This window comes from Colobus angolensis, unplaced genomic scaffold (genome assembly GCF_000951035.1).
Source record: "Colobus angolensis palliatus isolate OR3802 unplaced genomic scaffold, Cang.pa_1.0 Scaffold426, whole genome shotgun sequence".
Lineage (NCBI taxonomy): Eukaryota > Metazoa > Chordata > Mammalia > Primates > Cercopithecidae > Colobus > Colobus angolensis.
This window is the reverse complement of record NW_012117666.1, coordinates 524488-529799: the sequence shown is the minus strand read 5'-3', so window position 1 is coordinate 529799 and position 5312 is coordinate 524488.

The following is a 5312-nucleotide window of genomic DNA, read 5'->3' as shown; positions in this document are numbered from 1 at the left end:
GGGGGGGGCTGGCGTGGGCAGTTGAGGGGGCCTGCATGGCACAGCCCAGGCCTGTGTGTCTGGGGTTGGAGTGTTGGAGGGTTGGAGGAAGGGATGGCGGGAGCGGGGCATAGAGGGGGAAGCCTGCACGCTGCCGCCCAGGCCTATGTGTCTGGACACCGTCTAGTCCTCAGAACAGCAGCTGTGCTTCTGGTACCATGGTTCAAACACTGAACCGGAACCAGAACCGGAACCGGAACCGGAGCCGGAACCGGAACCGGAGGCTGCCTCTCTGCTGTCTCCATTGTAACCCAGGAGGACACAGGCACAGAACCAGGAAGGAAGGCAGCCCGGCCAGGCAGCAGTTGGGAAAGGGGGTTTCTGACCGGGCCATCTGCTCCGGGATTCCCGTTCTCCCCCGCCACACTTGGGGCCACATCACGCAGCCCACGTTAGGTATGCCAAGATTGGCCTTTTCATTTTACTTTCTCTTTTGGGGCAAATTCAGAGGCTCAGAAATGAACCACAGAGTCGGCTACCCTAAGGCTGGCCATAAACTCAGTTACGTATTTGGTGCAGGGTTTCTGGTGCGATCCTTTGCTGTCTGGAGAGCCTCCCACCCTCTCTCTCATCCCCGTCTCTGGCCATCACCTGCACGTGCTGGATTTTGCTGGATTTTGTGGTCATCTCACACTGGGGGTGCTGGCAGAGACCGGCGCAGTGCAGGACTGTCGTTGGTGTTGACGTGAGGACTGCTGCAGGCGCCTTGCATCTGAGGGTCAGAAAACGCCTTTAGCACCAATGAGTTTGCTCACTCTCCTGTCAGGAGAATTGTCTGTGAAAATTCAGGAAAGATGCTGGATTATTTTCTTGGACTGACAGAAATATTCGTTCGGGGAGCTTTCAGGGATGTTTTGCATTTCTCTCTGTGGGACTCTCGGCTCTGGAAGGATTAAAGTCAGGCTGCGCGGAAGGAGCGTGCGTCCACCAGCCCGCGGGCCAGTCACAGGGAGCAGTTTGCTTTGGAAATTAGTGCCTCGAGTTCTCCACTGAGCTGGTGGTTTGATTCTTTTCTCCCTATGTTATTTCTCCTCCATCCAAAGGTTGTTTTTATTATTTCCAGCAGAGAATGAGACGAAAACATTGAAAGGTAGTGTCTTTTAGTAATGCTTTTCAGGCAAGCTAGAGGAATTGTTTGCCAGATTTAAAAATGGAAGAAATGGAAGCATATCCACCCCTCGTGTCTGTTGGGAAGAGGCTCTGAGCCAAGCCCAATTCCATGTGTAACCCAGGAGTGGTGGCCTGGGTGCCCCACCAGGCCTGAGGCATTTGAGGCCAGGTGGGATAAAGAGAGCTGAGGCCCCTGGATAAGGCGGTGGGTGGGGAGGCTGGGGCCAGGTGGGTGGGGCCCACAGCCAGGCTTCCACGCCAGGTGCCGTGGCTCAGGGCCCTCTTGCAGGCCCAGGTGAGGGCATCTACATTTGGGATCTAATATAGACCTCCGTTTGGCCTGCCTCCCACTTGGTGCCTTCCCAAGAACACGCAGGGCTGTAATGACCCACTGGGTCTGTACCTCCTAAGTAGAGTTAGCAAACCTAACAGTGGAATCGGGATGTTTGGCTACGATTTCCTGAAAGATTTTTAGGATGGAACTTGTTCTGGGAGCTGAGGCCTGAGCTGCAGCTGTAACTGAATGGGTCTCTGAAGCCATGGGAAGCCCCGACTTGGAAAGAGGACCAGAGGGAGGCCAGTGGGTCCAGCCACGGGACCAGTGGGTTCTAATACCTGTGTTCCTCACCAGGGGGCAGTGCCCTGCAACAGTCTGCAGCTGCCCTTTCTCTCCTTTGCCTCCTTGGGGGTCAGAAAAGTGCACCCCCTGCTGCAGTCCCTGCCCTTCCCAAAGTGTGATGACTCTGAAAATGTCCGTTTTTCTCCATGCATACATTTAAGGCAGTTGCAATGAGAAGTCCAAAGCAACTTTGAAGGGACTGGGCAAAGTGACTCCAAAATTCATCTGGAGGAATGACGGATGGGAGTTACCAGTATAATTTTCAGGAGAAAGATGAGAGTAGTGGGGAGGTATTGGCTGTGCCATCGTTTAGATGTGTTCCCAATAAGCTGTCAGAGAATCAACATGGTGGGCCCTTCTGTCTCGTCCTGGGCATGCAGGGCAAGGAGGTAAAACAGTCTGGGGCTGAGCTAAGACCCAGTGGAAATACCCAGAGACAGAGCCTGTTTGTGATGAGTTCAGGATGGAGAAGCTGCCTCACATCAGTGGAAGGAGCTGGGCTGGCTGATGGTGCCTGAACCACTGGCTAACCAGGGAGATTCCTCCTTCACAGCGGACAGCAGAATAAATGGTGAGGGAAATACATAAATAAGTGCAATGGAAGCAACAAAAAAGAACAAACATTAGTGAACCTTCTAAGCTTACTGCTTACTTCTAAGCAATGGAGGGAACTCTTACTTCTAAGAAATGGAGCGAACTGCAGAGAAAAAACTACATACATCTTAGTACATGAAATTCGAAGCTTATATAGTCTGACAACCTCAGTAACCATGTTAAAACCAAAACTACAGACTGGGAAAATGTTTGCAGTAACTGTCCCACAGACTGTCACTTTATTATGAAAATGGACAAAGATCATTCTTGGAGAATATTTACTGTGCTCTGCATAGTTTATTTTTTGCTACAAAAGAAACCTTGTCTACCATGAGTTAAATCGGCATATAGAAGTATATTAAACACACATGCCAGGCTGATGCCTTTTTTCATATATCAAGTCTAGGCACCCTCTTTGGCGTTCGGCTGTCTTGTGGGCAGGAAGACACACTTTGGGACTGACACGGTCACATGTCTGAGTGACACCCATGCCCTCCAGTACCAGGCTGGGCAGAAGACCTGGGCTTAGGGTGGAGGGGGTGAGAGGTAAGGGCACAGACAGCCCCAGGGGCCTGCCTGTCAGAGAAGTGAGCTCCCTTCTGTGCCTGAGAATGAGGGCTCTGTCTGGGGACAAGCGAGCGAGCGCAGTGGGGGAAGACCACAGACCGTCCCAGTGGATTGCCCCCATCACCCTGAAAAAGCTAGGCATGGCCTGGGAGGGCGCAGCAGGTGTCCTGGTCACAGGGATTTCCAGCAGGAAGGACATGTCCCCTTCCTGCCTGCCTCCCCACCTGGGGCCTGCCCGGGACTCTTCCCCGTCCCCTCCCCTCCCCCAGCCACTCAGTGCAGTGCCTGGGACGGGAGTGCATAGCGGCAGGGTTCTGCGGGGCCAGCAGAGGTCATGCTTCAGGGTCCTAGAAATGCACACACGAGGTCGAGTATTTTTGTAAAATAATTTTCGTATGATTTTACTTCCAGAGGGCCCCTCATTTTATACATTTCAGGCTGCTCAAAACCTGAACCCTCCCCTGACCGGGAGACCTGCTTTTGAACCCACAGGATCCATGCAAATTCTTTCCTTCTTCCTCTGATAAACTGGAGAATGTTCTCAAACAGTGAGTCATCCTCCTCCACCCCCGTCCCAGGGCCGGCTGGAATTCAGCAGAGAAGCTGGTGAACTTTTTCAAGGTGTGAATTCATTCACTTGACACACACTTGTTGACCACCTGTGTATGCCAAGCCAGCTCTCAAAGAGCAGGGATCAGATGTAAAGATGGGGGAGTCATTCCACAGCTCTCAGGGCTGGGGAGACACTCACGGGCTTGCACCTCCACCCGAGGACAGGGGCCCAGCGCAGAAATGGGGCACTGGGGAGGTTTTCTTGGGTGCAGGCTCTTGGGAGACAAGGAGGAAAGTAGCCCCAAACCTGCAGCTGAGATCCCGGGGAGGGTGGTCAGTGGGTGTGGGTGAGGGGCAGAATCGAGAGCCCCGTAGGACAGACTAGGGCAGCGTTTGGAGCATCAGCAACGGGGGCACCAGCTGGTAGTTGGGGTTTCAGGAGACAGTGAACTAACTCACGTCTTGGGGACTCCCGGCTATTTTGTGCCTGTCAATGTTTGTTGTTGTTGTTGTTGTTTATAAGTAGCAGATTACAGGGTTAGGCGAAGGTCCCCAGAGCCAGACACCTGTGTTCAGTTCCCGGATCTACAGTTCACAAGCTGAGTGATTTGGGGTGCTCCCCCTCCTGTGATCTCGGTCTCCCCTTCTGTAAAGCTGGGGTGACAGGCTGGCCAGACGGCCACCCACCCCCAGAGGACTGTAGCCTCCAGGTGGTGTGGAGGCACAGACAGCCTGTGTGTGTTGGGGGTACTGTTGTCCCTCTTATCAGGACAGTCAGGAGGTGCTCCCTTCCCAAGGCCCTCCCAGCCAGGGCTCCCTCCTGTGCTCCCCATTAGAAGCTCCTCCCCCAGACCACACGAAGCCTTGGAGGGGGAAGGTTCCAAGGAACAGGGCGTGGCCAGGCTTCAGTGGCTGAGCTGATGGCCAGCGCACCTCTCTAGCAGGGACCAGCAGGGCTGGCTCTTTGTGTGGCTAATGAGGGGGCCACATCTGGCCCCCATCTGGTCCCACCCAGATTGCACCTCCCTCCACTATTCAAAAAGATTCTCCTGAGTGATAGATCTGACCCCAGAGACTCCATCTCCATCCCTGAGACTACCTGGTCCTGGCCCCTGGAGTCAGTCAATTTCAAACCAAAACCAGGTTTCAAAAGAGACAAGTGAATCTTGCTTCACAGAAGCCTCACCCTAGACATTGCCTCTGTGCCCATGGGCACCCTAGAAGTTAGCGCCTCCTCCTGTCTGTGGCTGCTGGGACCCCACGCGCACCCACACCAGGCCACTGGCTCCTCCGGTCTGTGGCTGCTGGGACCCCACGCCCACCCACACCAGGCCACTGTCCAAGAACACGCAGCACAGAAGGAGGAACGGGGATGCCCAGAAGGTGGTTGGGAACCAACAATGCAGGTCCCCGAAGCAGGGGTGTCCAGGGTGCAGGCGGGCTGCAGAAGCTGGCCACGCCCTCCTCAAGCCCTTTCCCGACCCCTGCCCTGCGGGAACGGGGTGAGGTGTCAGGGCGAATGTGGACGGAGCTTCCACGGGAAGGACAAGCCCAGGCTGGCTTCCCCGTGGGACTTGAGAAGTGAGGGAGGCTGAGGGCTGTCTCCTGAGGTCGAGGTCTGGGGTCCGGGACCCCAGAGAACTGCCTTTGCGGGGTGTGGCCCCCTGGCGCCTGGGCTCTCCTGGATTGGTCACTGGAGTCGGTTAGGACTTGGACTTTCCGCATGAGACGAGCAGGGAGCGCAAACGGGCTGCGCCAGCCCCGCGGGGGTCTGGGGCGGGACTCGGGGAAGGCTGTGGGCGGGGCCGGGACCGGAGAAGGGAGGGGATAG